The following is a 22,414-nucleotide window of genomic DNA, read 5'->3' as shown; positions in this document are numbered from 1 at the left end:
AATCTGAGTTAATTTTTGTATATGGTGAGAGATAGTGGTCTAGTTTTACTCCTCTGCGTATGAATGTCCAGTTTTCCTAGTACCATTTATTGAAGGGGTGTCATTTCCCCAAAGTGTGTTCTTGATGCCTTTGTCAAAAATCAGTTGACTATAAATATGTGGATTTATTTTTGGGTTCTTTATTCTGTTCCGTTGGTCTATGTGTCAGTTTTCTATTAGTACCATGCTGTTTTGGTTACTGTTGCTTTGAAGTCAGGTAGTGTGATGCCTCCAGCTTTGTTCTTTTTGCTTAATATTGCTTTGGCTATTTTGGCTTTCCATTTCTTGATGGTGTCCTTTCTTTTTTTTTTTTTTTTTTTGAGACGGAGTGTGGCTCTGTCACCCAGGCTGGAGTGTGCAGTGGCCGGATCTCAGCTCACTGCAAGCTCCGCCTCCCGGGTTTACGCCATTCTCCTGCCTCAGACTTCCGGGTAGCTGGGACTACAGGCGCCCGCCACCTCGCCCAGCTAGTTTTTTGTATTTTTTAGTAGAGACGAGACGGGGGTTTCACCATGTTAGCCAGGATAGTCTCGATCTCCTGACCTCGTGATCCGCCCGTCTCGGCCTCCCAAAGTGCTGGGATTACAGGCTTGAGCCACCACGCCCGGCAGATGGTGTCCTTTCAAGCACAAAAATTTTTCATTTGGTAGGTACAATTTACCCATTTTTACCTTAGTTGCTCATGCTTTTGGTGTCATGTCTAAGAATTCTTTGTCAAACCTAATGTTTTTAAGATTTACCCCTATGTTTCCTTCTAAGAGTTTTACAGTCTTAACTCTTATGTTTAAGTCATCAGCTCATTTTTGAATGAATTTTTGCATATGGTGTGATGGAGGGTCCAACTTCATTTTTTTTTAAATGTGGCTATCTGATTACCCCAGACCTATTTGTTGAAAAGAATGATCTTGTTGACCTTTCTGAAAATCATTTGGGCTGGATGTGGTGGCTCATGCCTGTTATCCCAGTACTTTGGGAGGCCAAAGTGGGAGGATTGCTTGAGCCCAGAAATTCAAAATTCAAGACCAGCCTGGGCAACATAGTGAGATTCTAAATCTACAAAAAAAAAGAAAGAAAGAAAGAAAAAAAATAGAAAAGCACTTACCATAGATGTTTAGGCTTGTTTCTGTACTCTCAATTCTATTCCATTGACGTGTATGTATGTATGTATGTATGTATGCGGCTTTGTGCCAGTACCATGCTGTCTTGATTACTGTTGCTGTGCTGTAACATTTGAAATTGGCAAGTGAGTCATCCTATATTTTGTTCTTGTTTTTCAAGTTTGTTTTGGCTACTCTGAAGGCCTTGCAATTCCATGTGAATTTTAGAATAATCTTTTCAATTTCAACAATGAAGTCATCTGTTTTTTTTTTTTTTTTTTTTTTTTTTTGAGATGGAATTTTGCTCTTGTTGCCCAGGCTGGAGTGCAATGGCACAATCTTAGCTCACTGCAACCTCTGCCTCCTGGGTTCAAGTGATTCTCCTGCCTCAGCTTCCCGAGTAGCTGGGATTATAGGCATGTGCCACCACTGCGGGCTAATTTTGTGTTTTTAGTAGAGATAGGGTTTCTTCATGTTGGTCAGACTGGTCTCGAACTCTCGACCTCAGGTAATCTGCCCACCTCGGCCTCCCAAAGAGCTGGGATTACAGGCATGAGCCACCGCCCCCAGCCTCATCTGGGATTTTGATAAGGATTTTGTTGAATTTATAGATCAATTTGGAGAGCATTGCCAATGCTAAGCATTTTGATCCACGAACATGGGATAGTTTTTCATTTATTTAAACCTTTAATTTCTTTTAACAGTGTTTCATAGCTTCTAGAGTATAAGTTTTGCACTTATTTGGATAAATTTATTTTTGAGTGCTTTTATTCTTTTTGATGTTATTGTAAATGGAATTATTTTCTTAATCTCATTTTTGGGTTCACTGCAAGTGTATAGAAATATAATAGGTTTTTGTATATTTGTTTTCTATCCTGCAACCTTGCTGAACTTATTTATTAGTTATCATAGTGTCTTAGTAGTTTCCTTAGGATTTTCTAAATATAAGATGGTATCACCTGTGAATAGAGACAGTTTTGTTTATTATTTCCAATCTGGATGGCTTTTCTTTCCTTTTGTTGCCTAATTACCCTAATTATGGTTTTAATATGCCTTAAAATAGAATAATATGCATTAGAATAGAAGCTCCAGTACAATGTTTAATAGAAGTGGCAGAGCAGACATCCTTGTCTTCTTCCTCATCTTAGGGGTAAAACATCCTGTCTTTTACCATGAAGTATGATGTTAGCTGTGGGTCTTTAGTACTTTCCCTTTATCAGTTTGAAGAAGTTCCCTTCTATTCCTATCACGAAAGGGTGGTGGATTTTGTCAAATGCTCTTTCTATGTCTATTGAGATGATCATATGACTTTTATACTACTGATATTAACAGTTGACTTTCAGATATTAAACTTTTTTTTTTTTTGAGACGGAGTCTCGCTCTGTCGCCCAGGCTGGAGTGCAGTGGCGCGATCTCGGCTCACTGCAAGCTCCACCTCCTGGGTTCACGCCATTCTCCTGCCTCAGCCTCCCGAGTAGCTGGGACTACAGGCGCCCGCCACCTCGCCCGGCTAATTTTTTGTATTTTTAGTAGAGACGGGGTTTCACTGTGTTAGCCAGGATGGTCTCGACCTCCTGACCTTGTGATCCGCCCGCCTCGGCCTCCCAAAGTGCTGGGATTACAAGCGTGAGCCACCGCGCCTGGCCCAGATATTAAACTTTTAAGCCAACCTTTCATTCCTTGAATAAATCCCATATGGTCATGGTATACAATTCTTTTCACATGTTGCTGAAATTGTTTTGCTAGTATTTTGTTGGGGATTTTCATATCCATATTCAGAAGAGACACCTGTGAGTAGTTTTCTTTTCTTGTGATATCTTTGCCTGATTGAGGTATCAGGGTAATAACTGGTCTCATAAATGAGTTGGGAAGTATTCCCTCCTCCCTCCCTGCAACCTTGCTGAACTTGTTTATCAGTTATCATAGTGTCTTAGTAGTTTCCTTAGGATTTTCTATAAGGTCGTATCACCTGTGAATAGAGATCTGTTCTTTTTTTTGGAGGAGTTTGTGAAGAACTGATGTTAATTTATATTTATAAGTTTGAAATAATTTCACAGTGAAATCTTCTGGGTCTGGGATTTTCTTTGTGGGTAGTTTCTTGATGGCCAATTCAGTCTCTTCCCTTGTTATAGCTCATTCAAATGATCTCTTTCTTCTTGAGTAAATTTTGGTAGTTGATGTGTTCTTAGGAACCTGTCCGTTTCATCTAAGTTTTCTAATCTGTTGGCACAACATTTGTGTGTAGTATTGTTTTCTAATCCCTCATTAGTAATGTCCCCTCTTTCATTTCTGATTCTAGTAATTTGAGTCTTCTCTCTTTTTTGTCAGTCTAGCTAAAAGGTTTGTTAACTTGGTTGATTTTTTCAAAGAACTAGCTTTTGGTTTTATTTATTTTTTCTATTGTTTTTCTACTTTTGATTTCATTATTTTTTGCTATAATCTTTATTGTTTCCTTCTTTCTGGTTGCTAGGAATGATGCAGCTACAAGCCAAGGAGCACTTAGGGTTCCTGAGAACCACTGGAAGCTGGAAGAGACAAGGGAGGATTCTTTCCTAGAGCCTTCACAGGGAGCATGGCCCTGGACTCACCTTGATTGCAGGCTTTTAGCCTCCAGAACTGGTAGAAAATACATTTCTGTTCTCTTAAGCCATTCAATTTGTGGTAGTTTGTTACTGTAGCCTGAGGAAACTAATACAAACATTTTAATTCTTTTATTTATTTTTTCATTGTGTTTATGTGGGTTACTTTTTACTATCTAGGGTTTAACATGTATATCTTAACTTACCAGAATCTACTTCAGATTTATAATTTAATTCTAGTTAGATATAGAAATGTTATTCCTATGTAGTTCTATTCTCTTCTCCCCTTTTTGTGGTATTTTTGTATCACGTCTATTAATATTACAAACCCAACCGTACTATTGTTGTAATTATTATTTTTAAATTTTTTAAAATTTTATTTTTAAGTTCCCTGTTGTTATATTACTTTGCTATCTATAGTCATTTCCTTAGTCTAATAACAGCGTTGTTCCAACTCTCTCTTTTGTGCAGTTATATGCAAATATGTTGCAAGTATATTTCTATATATGTTATAGCTTCAACAATAGGCTTTATATATAATATTTTATACAATTGCTTTTTAAATCAATTCAGAGAAGAAAGGAAAAAATATGCATTTTTAGTGTCATAGTTACAGAATAACCTTTACTGGTACGCTTTGATTTTCTGTGTGAATTCAGATGACCCTCTGGGGTCACTTGCTTTCAGCCTGAAGAACTTTCTCTAGTGTTTCTTCTAAGGCAACAAATTCTCTACTTTTGTTTCTCTGGGATGTCTTTTTTTCACCTTCATTTCCTGTCACCCCCTCCCCCATTTTTTTTTATTGTGGTAAGATACATATAAAATTTACCATTTTAATCATTACAAATTTTTTAAAAAGTTTTGTGCTCTCACCAGCCTTGGTCCTTCATATCTTTCTCCTTCTCAGCAGCAATCTCTTGTTGCCTGCTTAATTATTTTTTGGTTTTGCTTTTTGTTTTTGTTTTTTTTTTTTGAAACAGACTCTTGCTTTGTTGCCCAGGCTGGAATGCAGTGGTGTGATGTTGTCTCACTGCAACCTCTGCCTCCCGGGTTCAAGCGATTCTTGTGCCTCAGCCTCACAAGTAGCTGGGATTATAGGTATATGCCACCATGCCTGGCTAATTTTTGTATTTTTAGCAGAGACAGGATTTTGCCATGTTGGCCAGGCTGGTCTCAAACTCCTGGTCTCAAGTAATCTGCCCACCTTGGCCTCCCAAAGTGTTGGCATTATAGGCGTGAGCCACCGTGCCTGGCCTCCTGCTTAATCATTTTTTATTTTTATTTTTTATTTTTTGAGACAGAATTTTGCTGTTATTGCCCAGGCTAGAGTGCAGGGCGCAATCTCGGCTCACTGCAACCTCCACCTTCCAGTTTCAAGCGATTCTCCTGCCTCAGCCTCCCAACTAGCTGGGATTACAGGCGCCCACCGCCACACCCAGCTAATTTTTTTGTATTTTTAGTAGAGACAGGGTTTCACCATGTTTATCATTTTTTTTTTTTTTTTTTTTTTTGAGACGGAGTCTGGCTCTGTTGCCTGGGCTGGAGTGCAGTGGCCTGATCTCAGCTCACTGCAAGCTCCGCCTCCTGGGTTTACGCCATTCTCCTGCCTCAGCCTCCGGAGTAGCTGGGACTACAGGCGCCCGCCACCTCGCCCGGCTAGTTTTTTGTATTCTTTAGTAGAGACGGGGTTTCACCGTATTAGCCAGGATGGTCTCAATCTCCTGACCTTGTGATCCGCCCGTCTTGGCCTCCCAAAGTGCTGGGATTACAGGCTTGAGCCACCGCGCCCGGCCCATGTTTATCATTTTTAAGTCTACAGTTCAGTAGTATAAAGTATATTTATACTGTTGTACAACCCTCACCGCCATCTGTCTCCAGAACTCTTTTTATCTTGCAGAACTGAAATTCTGTACCCATTCAGCAATAACTCCCCATTACTCCCTCCCTCAGCCCTTGGAACCACTGTTTTACTTTCTATCTCTGAATTTGACTACTCTAGGTATTTCATACAAGTGAAGTAATACAGTATTTGTCCTTTTGTGGCTGGCTTATTTCACTTAGCATAGTGTTCTCAAGGTTTAGCCATGTTGTAGCATGTATCAGAACTTCATTCCTTTTTGATACTGAATAATATTCCATTATGTATACATATACCACATTTTATTTATTTATTTGCCGATGGACTCTTGGGTTGCTTCTACCATTTGGCTATTGTGAATAATGCTGCTATGAACATGGATGCACAAATAACTCTTCAAGACCCCGCTTTCAATGCTTTTGGATGTATATTTTGAAAGATAGCTTTGTCATATATAGGAATTTTTTTTTTTCTTTGAGCACTTTAAATATGTTATCATTCATTGTTTCTGATGAGAGGTCAACTGATTCTATTATTGTGGTTCTTTTATAAGTGAGGTTCTCTTATAACTTTTCCTCTAGCTGCTTTCAAGATTTTCTGTTTTTGACTTGTAGCATATTTACCATGGCGTATCTGTTTGTGGTTCTTTTTGTATTTATCCTACTTGGAAGTCATTAAGTTTCCTGATTGTATAGGTTATTGCTTTAAAAAAAAATCTAGAAAGTTATTGGCCATTATTTGAATATTTTTTCTTCCTCTTTTTTCTTTCTCATCTCCTTCCGGTACTCTCAGTATGCATATGTTAATGTGATTAATGGTGTGCCACATTTTGCTGAGATTCTGTTCATTTTTCTTCATTCTTTTCTCTTTTTGTTTTTCATTTGAATAATGTCTATTGATGTATATTTGTCTCACTAAATTTTTCTTCTGCCAGTTCAAATATAGTTTCAAATATGAGTTCAAATACAGTTCAAATATGAACCTTCTCTAGTGAATTTTAAATTTTAGTTATTCTACCTTTTAACTCCAGAATTTCCGTTTTATTATATTTTATAATTTCTATGCCTTTATTGATATTCTCCATTTGGAGTAATGTTGTTATGATACTTTCCTTTCCTTTTTTAATCACGCTTTTCTTTAATTCTGTGGACATATTTATAATGGTTACTCCAGAGTCTGTTAAATCTGATAACTGTTTGCTCTCACTTGCAGTTTCCCTTGTCTGCTTCCCCCTGTCATACCCCACCCTATCATAACCACAGAAAGTATGGTTCATACTTCCTTGTTTCTTTTCAAGCCTCATATATATATACACATATATGTGTGTATATATGTATATATGTGTATGTGTATATATACACACATAAATTTACATATGTGTGTGTGTGTATATATATGTATATATATATATTTTTTGAATCTCGCTCTGTTGCCCAGGCTGGAGTGTAGTGGGGCGATCTCGGCTCACTGCAACCTCTGCCTCCTGGGTTCAAGTCATTCTCCTGCCTCAGCCTCCTGAGTAGCTGGGATTACAGGCATCCACCACCACACCTGGCTAAGTTTTGTATTTTTAGTAGAGATGGGGTTTTGCCATGTTGGCCAGACTGGTCTCGAACTCCTGACCTCAGGTGATCCACCCACCTCAGTGTCCCAAAGTGCTGGGATTACAGACGTAAACTACCACTCCCGGCCTATATATATATATATATATTTTTTTTTTTTTGGTTGGAAACTGGAATTTTCAGATACTGTGTTGTAGGAACTCTGAGATTGGCTTCCCACCTCTGGAGCCTCTTGTTTGTATTTGCTTTGTGACTGCATAGATTATTTTAATGAAGTTGATTTCCCCCTTTCTTGGTTCATTTGTCTTGCTATAAAGGAATACCCAAAGCTGGACAATTTATAAAGAAAAAAGGTTTATAGGGCTCATGGTTTTCTAGGCTGTACAAGAAGCCTGGCATCAATATCTGCTTCTGGCGAGGGCTTCAGGCTGCTTCCACTCATTGCATAAAGGGAAGGGGAACCAGTGAGATCACATGGTGAGAGAGGAAGAGAGAGATGGGGGAAGGTGCCAGGCTCTTTTTAACAACCAGTTGTTGTGGGAACTAAGAGTAAGAACTCACTAATTCCTGCAAGAATGGCACCAAACCATTCAGGAGGGATATGCCCCCATGACTCAGACTCCTTCCAATAAGGCCCCACCTCTAGTACTGGGTGACAAATTTCAACACGAGATTGGTGGGGCCGAACAAACCATATCCAAACCACAACACCCGAACAGTGTTAAACCCCTCATGTTGCTCCTCAAGGAGGCACAGCTTTGGGTGTGCTTCTTGTCAGCCTCAAATGACAGTGATATTGACAGGGCTGTCTTCCTCAACAGTTAATCACATTGAACAGCTGTTGAGCTCCACTAATTGTTTGCTGATTGCTCTCTTGTGTTTAACAATGCCATGGAGCATAAAAATTGCCTAAAAACTAATACAATTAAATTCTGGCCCTTTAAATAATTTCTAAAGTTAGTGTTTGATATTCTTTTTTTTTCTTTTGAGATGGAATCTCGCTCTGTCACCCAGGCTGGAGTGCAGTGGTGCAATCTTGGCTCACTGCAACTTCCACCTCCCAGGTTCAAGTGATTCTCCCGCCTCAGCCTCCTGAGTAGCTGGAATTACAGGCATGCACTACTGCACCCAGCCATTTTTTTATATTTTTGGTAGAGACAGGGTTTCACCATGTTGGCCAGGCTGGTCTCGAACTCCTGACCGCATGATCTGCCCGCCCCACCCTCCCAAAGTGCTGGGATTACAGGTGTGAGCCACCGCATCCACTTTCCCCCAATTTTTTACTGAAAAAAATTCAAACCTATAGAAAAGTTGAAAGAATAATGCACTGAATTCCCATATACCTTTCATCTAGATTGACCAAAGTGCTGGGATTACAGGCATGAGCCACCACGACCGGCCTTATAGATCTTATTTTGGCATCAGGTGTAAGAATTCTTTGCCTCGCCTTACATCCCAGAGATTTTCTCCTATTTTTCCTTTCTTTTTTTTTTTTTTTTTTTTTTTTTTTTTTTTTTTTTTTTTTTTTGTGAGATGGAGTTCTGCTCTTGTTGCCCAGGCTGGAGTGCAATGGTGTGATCTTGGCTCACCGCAACCTCCGCTCCCTGGGTTGAAGCGATTCTCATGCCTCAGCCTCCCAAGCAACTGGGATTACAGGCACGTGCCACCACACCCAGCTAATTTTGTCTTTTTAGTAGAGATGGAGCTTCTCCATGTTGGCCAGGCTGGTCTCAAACTCCTGACCTTGTGATCCACCTGCCTTGGCCTCCCAAAGTGCTGGGATTACAGGCGTGAGCCACCGTGCCCAGCCTTTTTCTAAATGTTTTATAGATGAACATTTTATGTTTAAGTCGTTGAGTCATTTTGAGTTAATTTTTCTGTAGGGTGTGAGATTCAGGTTCATCTTTTTGCCTATGGATGTGCAATGACTTGACACCATTTAATGAGAAACATATCTTCCCCCTTTGAAGTGTTTTAGCACCTTTGTCAGAAATCATTTGGGCTTATTTGTGTGTGCTTCTTTCTTAGTTCTCTATTTGGTTGCATTGATCAATGTCTGTCCCTCTGTCAATATCACAGTCTTGGTTACTGTTGCTATGTAAGTCTTGAAACTGGATAGACTGATTTTTCCCACTTTATTTTTCTTTTCCAAATTTGTTTTAGCTACTCTAGTTCCTTTGCCTTTCCATATACATTTTAGTATACTTTTGTCTATATCTATATAAAAATTTTCTGGGATTTTGGTAGTAATCATGTTAATCTGTGTAATAATTTGGATAAAATTGACATCTTTATTACATTAAGTAATAATGTAATAAAGATGTAAGCACAGTATATTTCTCTCTATTTAAGTCTTCTTTGGTTTCTTTTTTTTTTTTTTTTTTTTTTGAGACGGAGTCTCGCTCTGTTGCTCGGGCTGGAGTGCAGTGGTGTGGTCTCGGCTCACTGCAAGCTCCACCTCCCAGGTTCACACCATTCTCCTGCCTCAGCCTTCCAAGTAGCTGGGACTACAGGCGCCCACCACCATGCCTGGCTAATTTTTTGTATTTTTAGTAGAGACGGGGTTTCACCATGTTAGCCAGGATGGTCTCCATCTCCTGACCTCGTGATCCACCCACCTCGGCCTCCTAAACTGATGGGATTTTTTTTTTTTTTTTTTTTTTTTGAGACGGAGTCTCGCTCTGTCACCCAGGCTGGAGTGTAGTGGCTGGATCCTGGCTCACTGCAAGCTCCGCCTCCCGGGTTCACGCCATTCTCATGCCTCAGCCTCCCAAGTAGCTGGGACTATAGGCGCCCGCCACCTCGCCCGGCTAGTTTTTTGTATTTTTTTTAGTAGAGATGGGGTTTCACCATGTTAGCCAGGATGGTCTTGTTCTCCTGACCTTGTGATCTGCCCATCTCGGCCTCCCAAAGTGCTGGGATTACAGGCTTGAGCCACCGCGCCCGGCCTTGCTGGGATTACAGGCATGAGCCACCGTGCCCAGTCTGATTTCTTTTATCAGCGTTTTGTAGTTTTCAGCACACAAGTCCTGCATGTTTTGTTAGATTTATACCTAAGTATTTCATTTTTTTGTAGGCAATTAAAAACAGTATTTATTATGTTTTTAATTTCAGCATCCATGTGTTTATTGCTAGTACATATACAATTTTTTTTTTTTTTTTAATAGAGATATGGTCTCATGTTGCTCAGGCTGGAGCACAGTGGCTATTCACAGGCACTATCATTGTGCATTTTAGCCTCAAACTACTGACCTAAAACAATCCTCCTTTGTCCAGCTCAATTGATTTTTGTATGTTCGTCATATATCCTGAATCCTGAAGACTTATGAATTCACTTATTAGTTTTAGTGTTTTTAAAATTAGGTTGCTTTGCCTTTTTTTTTTTTTTTTTTTGACAGAGTCTCGTTCTGTCACCCAGGCTGGAGTGCAGTGGCCAATCTTGGCTCACTGCAACCTTCGCCTCCTGGGTTCAAGTGATTCTCCTGCCTCAGCCTCCTGAGTAGCTGGGACTACAGGTGCATGCCACCATGCCTGGCTAATTTTTGTGTTTTTAGTAGAGATGGGGTTTCACCATGTTGGTCAGGCTGGTCTCAAACTCCTGACCTCGTGATCTGCCTGCCTTGGCCTCCCAAAGTGGTGGGATTACAGGCGTGAGCCACTGTGCCTAACCGCTTTGCTTTTAAGAAAAATCATGCTTTATTTTGTTTATTTTTTTTTTTGAGATGGAGTCTCACTCTGTCACCAGGCTGGAATGCAGTGGCACCCAGCTCACTGCAACCTTTGCCTCCCTTGTTCAAGCAATTATTGTGCCTCAGCCTCCCAAGTAGCTGGGATTACAGGCGTGCGCCACCACATCCTGCTAATTTTTGTATTATTAGTAGAGATGGAGGTTCACCATGTTGACTATGCTGGTCTCGAACTCCTGACCTCAAGTTTTCCGCCTGCCTTGGCCTCCTAAAGTGCTGGGATTACAGGTGTGAGCCACTGTTCCTGGACAAACCATGTGTTTTTAAATTGACAGATAAAATTGTGTGTATTTATTGTGTACAACATGATGTTTTGGAGTAATATACATTGTGGTAATTAGCGTATGCATTACTTCACATAGTTATTTTTGTGGTAAGAACACTTAACGTCCACTCTTTTAGCCTTTTCAAGAATACAGTGTATTAAGTATAGTCACCATGTTGTGCAATAGGTATCTTGAGCTTATTCCTCCTGTCTAACTGAAATTTTGTATCCTTTGACCAGCATCTCTCCACTGCCCCTCTACCCCTAGTTGCTTTACATTTTCTATGATACAGTCATGTCATCTGCAGACAGAAACAGTTTTATTTCTTCTTTTCCAATCTGCAGGTCTTTCATTTCCCTTTCTTATTGTTTTGCACAAGTTAGAACTTCAGGGCTATGTTAAATAAGAGCAATGAGAATGAACATCCTTGCCTTATTCCTGATCTTAGGGGAAAGCATTTAGTTTTTCACCATTAATTATAGGTTAGCCGTAAGCTTTTGTAGTTTTTGTAAGTTTATCAAGTCAAGGAATTTCCCCTCTATTCTTATTTTTCTTATTAGAGTATCATGAATGGATATTGGATTTTGGCAAATGCTTTTTTCTGCATTGATTGATGTGATCATGTAGTTTTCCTCTTTAGTACGTTCATATAGTGGGTTACCTTGTTTTCAAATGTTGAACCAGCCTTGCATTTCTGGAATAAGTCCCACTTGATCATGGTATGTAATTATTTTTATATATTGCTTCTACTTGCTGATATTTTGTTAAAGAGTTTAAGGAGTTTTGTGTCTATATTCATGAAGGATATTGGTCTGCAGTTTTCTTTTGTTGTTTCTTTTTCTTTTCTTTTCTTTTTTTCTTTTTTTTTTTTTGAGACGGAGTCTGGCTCTGTCGCCCAGGCTGGAGTGCAGTGGCCGGATCTCAGCTCACTGCAAGCTCCGCCTCCCGGGTTTACGCCATTCTCCTGCCTCAGCCTCCCGAGTAGCTGGGACTACAGGCGCCCGCCACCTCGCCCGGCTAGTTTTGTGTATTTTTTAGTAGAGACGGGGTTTCACCGTGTTAGCCAGGATGGTCTCAATCTCCTGACCTCGTGATCCGCCCGTCTCGGCCTCCCAAAGTGCTGGGATTACAGGCTTGAGCCACCACGCCCGGCCCTTTTCTCTAACTGCTCCTGCAGAGCAGAGCTACCCATAGGCAGTGTGTCGAGAGTTGCTGTCCTTGTACAGTTCTAGTATCAGAGTAGTACCAACTTCATAAAATGAACTGGGAGATGTTCCCTTCTCTTCAGTTTTCTCAAGATATGTAGAGTTGGTGGTAATCCTTCATTAAACATTTGGTAGAAGTCTCCAGTGAAACCATCTGGACCCAGGTATTTGCTTATTGAGTGTTAAAAACATTTTTAAAATCCTTATTCTTCAAACAAACTTCTGTTTTTCTGAAGATATTTTTCACAGTACATACATCCCTTTAGTTGCAAAATACTTTGTCATTGTTTTTATTTGTTAGGGAAAGGTATAATTACCTTATCTATTATTTATATAATTTTAAGTTTAGTGTTTCTGTTTTAAGAGTTTAAAAATTACAAATTCACAAATTCAATTTTCTCAGTGGTTATCAGGCTCTCCAAATTATTATTATTATTATTATTATTATTATTATTATTTTTTTTTTTTTTTTTGAGGAGGAGTCTGGCTCTGTCGCCCAGGCTGGAGTGCAGTGGCGTGATCTCGGCTCACTGCAAGCTTCGCCTCCCGGGTTCCCGCCATTCTCCCGCCTCAGCCTCTGAGTAGCTGGGACTACAGGCGCCCGCCACCTCGCCCGGCTAGTTTTTTGTATTTTTAGTAGAGACGGGGTTTCACCGTGTTAGCCAGGAGGGTCTCGATCTCCTGACCTCGTGATCCACCCGCCTCGGCCTCCCAAAGTGCTGGGATTACAGGCTTGAGCCACCGCGCCCGGCCCAAATTATTTCATATTGGGTGAGTTGTGGTAATTTGTGTTTTTTCAGTAATTAGTCCATTTCATCTACATTATCAAATTTGTGTAGAGTTGTTTGTAATTATGCTTTCATTCTAATAACTGGTAATCCATGTCTCCTCTCTTGTTTCTTTGTTAGTCTTCCTAGAGGTTTGTCAATTTTATTAATCTTTCAAAGAATCAGTACTGATTTTCTCTATTATGTTTCTGTTTTCAATTTTACTGATTTATTTTTATATTTTCTTTCTTTTGCTTACTTTGGGTTTATTTTGCTCTTTGTCTTCTATGTTCTTGAGATGGGAGTGGAGACTATTGATTTGAAACTTTTTCTCAGCCAGGTGTGGTGGCTCACGCCTGTAATCCCAGCACTTTGGGAGGCTGAGGCGGGTGGATCATGAGGTCAAGAGATCGAGACCATTCTGGCCAACATAATGAAACCCCGTCTCTATTAAAAATATAAAAATTAGCTGGGCCTGGTGGCAGGCGCTTGTAGTCTCAGCTACTCGGGAGGCTGAGGCAGGAGGATCATCACTTGAACCCGGGAGGCGGAGGTTGCAGTGAGCAGAGATCAGGCCATTGCACTCCAACCTGGGTGACAGAGCGAGACGCCGTCTCAAAAAAAAAAAAGAAACTTTCTCTTTTCTAATGTAAACATTTAGTGTTATAAATATCTCTCTCAGCATTGTTTTAACTATGTCCCACAAATTTTGATGTTCATTTTTATTCAGTTTATTTCCTTTAAGGAATTTAAAAAATGCATTAAACTGAATAAAAATGAATATCAGAAATGAATATCTTTGGCCCATGGATGATTTTAGAAATGTGTTGTCCAGTTTTCAAGTATTTGGAGACTTTTCTCGTTATCCTCTAGTTACTTCTTTCTAGTTTGATTCCAGTAGAGCACACTCTGTATGACTTCCATTCTTTCAAATGTGTTGAGTTTTTAAAAAGTGTTACTGAGATATAATCCACATACCATATGTTTCACCCACTTAAAACGTACAATTCAGTGGCCTTTTTTATATCTGTAGAGTTGCGCAAATATCACCACAATCAGTTTTGGAACATTTTCATTATCCCAGAAAGAAATCCTATATTCTTTAGCTGTCACCTTCTCCCTCCCCATTCAGCTCTTCCACTGTCCAGCCAAGCCTTCGGCACTTTGTTTTATGGCCCAGGGTAGGGTCTAAGGATATGTTCAGTGAATACTTGAAAGGAATGTTTATTTTGCTATTGTTGGGTAGAGCGTTCCGTAAATGTCTATTAGATCCTGTTGTTCAGTGGTGTTAAGTTCTCAACTCCATGTTGATTTTTTTGTCTAGTTGTTCTATCAGTTGTTAAGAGAGCGTGTTGAATCTCCAAGTAGAATGATTGATTTGCCTGTTTTTCTTTCAGGATCTTTTCTTGATCCTTTTATTCCTCTCTCTTGAAATTTTCTTTTTTCCGAAGTCTATTTTATGTTATTGATATAGCCACTCCTTTCTTTTGCTTAATGTTTTCATGATATATTTTATTTTTTTAATTTCAAGCAATATATATTGGTATATTTAAAGCAGGTTTCTTTTTGGTTTTTCAATTGAGATGGAGTCTCGCTCCGTCATTCAGGCTGCAGTGGCACAATCTTGGCTCACTGCAACCTCTGTTGCCCGGGTTCAAGCAATTCTTATGCCTCAGCCTCCTGAGTAACTGGGACTACAGGCGTATGCCACCATGCCTGGCTAATTTTTTTTTTTTTTTTTTTTTTTTTTTTTTTGTATTTTCAGTAGAGATGCACATGCCTGGCTAATTTTTTTTTTTTTTTTTTTTTTTTGTATTTTTAGTAGAGATGGGGTTTTACCATGTTGTCCAGGCTGGTCTTGAACTCCTGACCTTAGGTGATCCACCCACCTCAGCCTCCCAAAGTGCTGGGATTATAGGCATGAGTCACTGCGCCCAGCCTAAAGCAGGTTTCTTATAGATATGTTTTTAAATTAACTCTGTCATATCTGTCTTTTAATTGATATAATTAGATCATTTACATTTATGTAATTATTGATAGGTTAGGGCTTAAGTCTACCATTTTATTTATGTTTTTAAAAAATTTAGTTTGTCCTCCCTTTTTTTCTTGTCTTCCTGTAGCTTATTTGAATATTTTTTAGAATTCTATTTTGATTTATCTAATTTGTTTTTGGTTATCTCTTTGTATAGTGTTGTTAGTGTTTGCTGTATTACATTATATGTATATATACACACATATATTTATATGTACTTATATGTGTGTGTATGTAACTTTTCACAGTGTTGTCATTTTACCACTTCAATGAAGTGTAGAAACCTATACTTTCCCCATTTATAATTCTCTACATACATTTAGAAGCACTTCAGACAGGGTTATAATTTTTGCTTCAACCATCAATATAATTTAGAAGTCTTAAGAGGAGATAGAAATTTTATAGTAATTACATGTATTTTTGCTTACTATGCTATTTCTTTCTTCTTGGTGTTTCTGGATTCCTTCTTTCATCATTTTTGGTCTGTTGCATGATCTTCCTTTTGCCATTCCTTTAGGGTAGATCTGCTGGCAACATGTTCTCTTATTTTCCTTTATCTGGGAATGTCTTGATTTCCCATTGATTCTTGAAGGATATTTTTACTGAATCTAGAATTTTGTGTTGACACTTCTTTTCTTTCAGCACTTGAAAACCATTGTGTCATTTCCTTCTGGCTTCCTTAATTTCTGATAAGAAATTTGTCATTTGAATTGTTTTTCCTTATACATGAAGTATTGTTTCACTCACTGCTTTCAAGACTTTTTGTCTTTTAGTCTTTTCAGAAGTTTGACTATGATGTATTTTGGTGTGGATTTTATTGGGCTTTTTGTTTGGGGTTCAGCATTTTGAATCTGTAGGTTTATGTCTCTTGCCAGATTTGGGAAGTTTTCAGCTATTATTTTTTGAATACTTTTCCAGCTGTGCCCTCTTTGTCTCTTTCCTGGACCCTGATGACAAGAGTGTTAGATCTTTTATTTTAGTCTCAGAGGTCTTTGAGACTTTCTCCCTCACTCCTTCCCTCCCTCCTTCCCTTCATTCCTTCCTTCCTTTCTCTTTTTCCATCATTCCTCCTGCTCCTCCTCTTTCTTCTTATTTTTTGGCCAGTCTATTTTCTTTCTCTTCTTCATATTGGGTAACTTCTATTGTTTTCTGTTGAAGTTCACTGATTATTTTGTCTGCTCCCTCCATTCTATGTTAAGACTATCCATTCAATTTGGTTACTGTATTTTTCAATTCTAAAATTTCCATTAAAATATGTATCGTTTTTTGAAATGGAGTTTCGCTCTTGTTGCCCAGGCTGGAATGCAATGTGCAATGGCGTGATCTCGGCTCAGTGCAACCTCCGCCTCCTGGGTTCAAGCGATTCTCCTGCCTCAGCCTCTCAAGTAGCGGGGATTACAGGCATATGCCACCATGCCCGGCTAATTTTGTGTTTTTAGTAGAGATGGGGTTTCTCCATGTTGGTCAGGCTAGTCTTGAACTCCTGACCTCAGGTGATCCACCTGCCTCAGCCTCCCAAAGTGCTGGGATTACAGGCTGTGAGCCACTGCACCCGGCCAAAATATGCATCTTTTATTTCTTTGCCAAGATTTTTTTTTTTTTTTTCATTTGTTTCAAGCACATTTGTAGGTGTTTGTTGAGGCTTTTTTTTTTTTTTTTTTTTTTTTTGATGAAGTCTCGCTTTGTCGCCCAGGCTGGAGTGCAATGGCACGATCTCGGCTCACTGCAAGTTCCTCCTCCGGGGTTCACACCATTCTCCTGCCTCAGCCTCCCAAGTAGCTGGGACTACAGTCGCCCACCCATGTCTGGCTAATTTTTTTGTATTTTTAATAGAATTGGGGTTTCACCATGTTAGCCAGGATGGTCTTGATCTCCTGACCTCATGATCCGCCCGCCTCAGCCTCCCAAAGTGCTGGGATTACAGGCGTGAGCCACTGCACCCAGCCTGTTGAGGCTTATGATATATGCTTTAAAATCCTTTCAGGTAATTCTAATATCTGTGCTCTCTTAGTGCTAGTGTCTGTCAGAATTGCCTTTTCTTTTTCAATTTGAGATCTTCCTGGCTCTTGGTATAAGTCATCCTCAATGGAAACTTCAATGCTTTGGGTATTATGTTATCAGACTCTAGACCTTATTTACACCTTCTGTTTTGGCAGGCTGTTTTGGACACCATTGTCGTAGAAAAAGCGGGACATCAGCTTGTTACTTCTAGATGGTGGTAAATATCCAGGCTTTCTGCTCTGCTTCCATTGACACCCAATGGGGTGGGGGGCCCCAGTTGCTGCTGGGTGATTGTGGGTATTCTGGTTCCCTAGTTGGCCTCCCTGATACTCCCTGGCTGGGAGGGGTAGGAGTGCCTTGTGACTGCTTACCACAGTGCTTTCACTGTCACCATAGGGGAAGAGGGAGGAAAGGTGGCCTTGTTATCTCTGGGAAAAGGTTAAGTCACTGAATCTCCACTAGACCTCCTCTGACATGACCCCAGCAGGGAGGGGAAGGGGGGCCTCATCACTCCTGGGTGGAAGTGGAAGTCCAGGCTCCCCTGACACTGCTGGGGGGTGAGGGATGGGCTCCTTATTACTGCCATGAGGGATAAAAGTCACAATCCTTACTCAGCCTTGGCAGGGGTGTTGGGTACCTTGGTACATCCTCACAAGACTGGAAGTCTAGGCTCCCCACTCAGTTATTGCTGGAAAATGGGCAGTTGCTGTCTAAATGTGTTCCATCTCATTAGACTGTCGCCTTCCTGGTCCTTTGGCTAGAGAGGGCAGGCTTTTCTTGGCGCTTTTCAATCTGTGCCCCTTGGGGTTTCGAAGTTGTCTGCTTCTTCAGCTCCAAGTCTGAAATAATGAAGCAGAAAGAAGACCCACTGAACCCATCCCTGGGTTGTTCTGTGAGCCTTAAGGCACCTGGATAGTCTGCCTCCTCTCTCACTTCCAAAACCTTCTTATATTTTTTTTATATCTAGTGTTGAGGGTTTTTATTACCACTTAGTGGGAAGAGCAGGGAACAGTATGTCTGCTCTGTCCCTGGAGCTCAAGTCCACACCTTGCTTTTCATTTGTTGTTTTTAAATAATTAGTTTTATTTTTAAATGAAACTGAGTTTTCTTTGGAGAGGTCAAGCAAGTTGTCTGGTGGAGCATCTTATGGTCAGAAGCTGTCCAGTTCTTCCCTTGTGATTAGCTTCAAACAGTTTTGGCAAGAAGCTGTATGGGCAATGCTGTGTAGCTCCCGCATCACAAGGAGGCACATAGTTTCAGGGGACCTGGCTGGGGGTCATGGGAAGCTTGATCACATCTTCCTTCCTGTATCTAATAAATTATCTGTGGTGTGAAACTCTGAGATCATGTGAGCATCCTCTTTCCAAGCAGCCTTTTACTCAGTGGTTTTAGCATGTCTAGGTGAATATATTAAGGTTTACAAAATGATAATTTTTCTAATGCTGTCATTTCCTTTACATTTGTTAGCTGGTATTCTTCCATGAAGAAGAACTTTATCCAAAGCCACATCCTTTTATTCTCTTTTTGGTACCAATATGTATTTTAATTCATGTTTTATATTTCATTACTGTCATATTTTTCTTGAAATTGTTCCACGTAGGGCAAATTGAGCTCCTTCTGGTTCACTGTTAGGTCCATTTAACACGACTCTGTTAATCTTTGGGCATTTCCTTGATTTCTGGGCAACATGAGATGTCACAGACAAGCCATGTGCATTTCATAGGCCACACCTAGAATCAGCTATTTCCTCAAGGAGCCCTGCTTCCTTTTAGTAAGGAATGGTATTTAGAAATGTAGATAAATTTCCAAGGGAGAAGAGTTTTCTAAGAGAAGATAAAGTATTGAATTATAGTAGTTATTCGTAGTCACAACTGCTACTGTATTCTTGGTGACTTAGGCCCTTGTTTGAAGTTAGGGAGGTGGAGCTTCATGTGACAGTGATTTGTGTGCCTGTGTCTCCTCTACCTGGCTGACTTTCTTGGGAGCCAGGAGAGTATCTTTCCCATTTTTATATTCACAGTATTTAACACTGTTTCTGGAACAGAGGAGAATTTAATAACTATTTGGAATTAAATTGTGCTAAACAGACTCCTAAGCTGTGCATCATAGAATCCAAGAAGTTTTCTAGTGTTCTGACTGTGTGGAGAAGAGTAAGGATCTGGAACAAAGTCGCAGTGGAAATGTTCTTAGGCTGTGGGCAAATTATTCAGTGTTTCAGAACTTGTTTCTCTTGCTGAATGGGAAGCATTTTATTGGCTTCAGCATGCTAAAAAAAGGCTATAACAAGATCTGAGGCTGTTCTTACGAGGTAGTGGTAAAGTATGGGTACGGGATTCAGTTTGAACATTTAGAGAAGGTGACTTTCTAAGCTGTATATAGCTCACCCTATAGGTGAATGGTACTGGTTTTCAGCCTCTACTTGGGAAATGTATGTTTCTTCTTTTGCTGACTCTCTCTGCTACTATATAGTTTTATGATCTTTAAGTCAGTCAGTTGCTCGATTTCTTTTGCTTATTTTCATCTGGAAAAGAGTGTGATGGTGTTTTGAATTAAGACATAAAAGAAAAAACATACAAAACCCTTTGATATGTAGCAATAAAATGAAAGAAGATGTATTATAAGCACAGAGCTTGGCCATTATAAGTAGCAACAAAGGAAGCCTAGCGTCAGGTCCTAGAGTTTGTTTTTATTTGAAGGAGCTGTATGTGGCATTTTAATAAGAGTTCCAAATGAAAGGGTAGTTCCAGGCTGAGTCTAGCTTTGAGACTATAATGATAATGGGACTGTAAAGTTATATTAAAGTGGGTTTAGGCAGAAGGCACATGAAAAGCACATTTCTTTATAACCGCATTTTGAGTGAAGGGATAGAACCTAAAAGGAAAGACTAAAATATTCAACATGGTATTTACTAAGTAAAGGGTGTGTACACACACGTGTGTGCATGTGTGCTGTGTGTGTTGATGATGAATAAGAACTCTTTTATTCCATCACCATTTGTTTAAACATGAAGTTTAAAGAAAAGCTTCATTTCCTGAATTTTCTTTTTTCAAAAAGTAATTCTTGCTTGGGGTAAAAATTGCAAACAATAGAGATATACAACTTAGTAAAAGATCTCAACATTCTGCTGACAGTTTTGTTTCTGTTCTTTCAGATGTTTTCTGTGCATACATTAGATTTTTCTTTTCCCAGAAATTAGCTCATACTAACTAACATAAGCCCACCCTGCTGCTGCTTGTATTTGTTTTCATGTAACACACAGCTTTTTATGTCCATCTGTGGATATCTGTATCACTCTTTTTGATGGTTGAATTCTGTGTATGTACCCTCATGTACCAGTATTCTATTGAGAGACATATGAATTATTTCTTGTTTTTTGCTATTATAAACAATGCTGCAGTAAATATCATTTGTGTGTATATCTGCTGTCTCGTGTACTTAGGATTGATACCTAGGAGTGGAATTACTGAGACAAAGTTGTGGATATTTATGTTTTGCCAGTTGTTCTAAAGAGTTGATTAATTTGTAGGGCTGAGGATTCCTCATCTCAGATGACATAAGGTCCTTGTTACACTCTCTAAGTGCCCTGAGTTTTTCCTTTGGAGCACAGGTCAGAATTGTATTTTATTGTGTGCTTGTTTTAAAACTTCCCCTCTCTCCTCTTATTTCTTCCCTAAAAATATAAGTTCTATATGGACAGGAACATCATTTCTGTATTATTCATATTCACATCTCTAGCATCCAGCAGAATTCTTTACAAATAGTGTGTACTCAGTAGGTAAGACATACCTCTGTCTTACCTATTTCCCACATCCTCACCAACACTTAGTGTTGTCAGTATTTCCCACATCCTCACCAACACTTAGTGTTGTCAGCATTTGTCAGTCTGACAAATATTATATCATAGATCAGTTTTTTACTGTATATTTAAAAATTATTGAGTGAGAACCTTTTTTTTTTTTTTTTTGAGACGGAGTCCCGCTCTGTCACCCAGGCTGGAGTGCAGTGGCGGGATCTCAGCTCACTGCAAGCTCCGCCTCCCGGGTTTACGCCATTCTCCTGCCTCAGCCTCCCGAGTAGCTGGGACTACAGGCACTGCCACCTCGCCCGGCTAGCTTTTGTATTTTTTAGTAGAGACGGGGTTTCACCATGTTAGCCAGGATGGTCTCGATCTCCTGACCTCATGATCCGCTCGTCTCGGCCTCCCAAAATGCTGGGATTACAGGCTTGAGCCACTGCGCCCAGCCGAGTGAGCAACATTTTACCCATGTATATTAGCCATTCATATTTCCTCTGTGTTTTTTCCCCCCAGTTTTCAAGTGGGCTATTTGTCTTAGAACGGATTAAAAGAGCTCTTCATATTTTAGTAATAGCAGTTTATTAATCATATGTATTGCAGATTTTTTTTTCCAGTTTTTTGTTTGTTCCCTGAATTTGTTTATGGTGTTTTGGGTCATATAGAAGTTTCAAACTTTTTTGTAGTAGAGTTATAAATCTCTTCTTTATGGCTCTGGACTTTATGCTATGTGTAAAAGGGCATTTCCCACTCTCTGGCTGTATATTTTCTCCTAGTACTTTTTGATGGTTGTACTGAATCTACATTGTCAACATATATAAACAATTCTTACTTTGCTGTTTCCCTTATAATAATCATTTTGTCTTAGTCTGTGGGTGAATGTGTATTTAATACTTACTACCAGTCCTTATGGTGAAGTCTCTCTACACATTTTACTTGGCTAAGGTTTGTGTTCTAGGAGAGTCCTCAGGAAGAGTCCACAGCAATAATATTCCCTGAGTTCTTCCATGCTCATAACAGTTTTATCTGTGATCCTTATACTCAAGGGTCTGTTTGGTTGGTTGTAAAATCCATGGCTTATGTTTTATTTGAGTATCTTCAAGATGTTACTCTATTGTCTGTTGCGAAAATCTGATGAGAGTCTAATTTTTTTTCACTTATGAGGAACTTGGGTTATTTTGCCTAGATGCTCAATGGGTCTTTCTTTCCTTCCTTCCTTCCCTCCCTCCCTCCCTCCCTCCCTCCCTCCCTCCCTCCTTCCTTCCTTCCTCCCTCCCTCCCTCCCTCCCTCCCTCCCTCCCTCCTTCCCTCCTTTCTTTCTTTCTTTCTTTTTCTTTCTTTCTTTTTTTTTTTGAGACGGAGTCTGGCTCTGTCGCCCAGGCTGGAGTGCAGTGGCCGGATCTCAGCTCACTGCAAGCTCCGCCTCCCGGGTTTACGCCATTCTCCTGCCTCAGCCTCTCGTGTAGCTG

At 39.8% G+C, this 22,414-nt stretch overlaps 1 protein-coding gene across 2 annotated transcripts in view; it reads left to right on the top strand.

Annotated features, from left to right (window-relative positions):
• The window catches only part of SPECC1 (sperm antigen with calponin homology and coiled-coil domains 1), a 316,918-nt gene that overhangs the window by 18,616 nt on the left and 275,888 nt on the right, over nt 1-22,414 (top strand). The window contains exon 2 of one of the 2 annotated variants that reach the window (XM_030923260.1): nt 3,607-3,755. The exons of the other annotated variant lie outside the window; for it this stretch is intronic. The gene's annotated coding sequence lies outside the window, so the exon portion shown is untranslated. The remainder of the gene's footprint in view (nt 1-3,606; nt 3,756-22,414) is intronic. 2 annotated transcript variants of the gene reach the window in all.

The sequence above is a fragment of the Rhinopithecus roxellana genome, chromosome 19, assembly GCF_007565055.1.
Source record: "Rhinopithecus roxellana isolate Shanxi Qingling chromosome 19, ASM756505v1, whole genome shotgun sequence".
In the NCBI taxonomy this organism is placed as follows: Eukaryota; Metazoa; Chordata; class Mammalia; order Primates; family Cercopithecidae; genus Rhinopithecus; species Rhinopithecus roxellana.
This window is presented reverse-complemented; position numbering and strand designations above follow the sequence as displayed.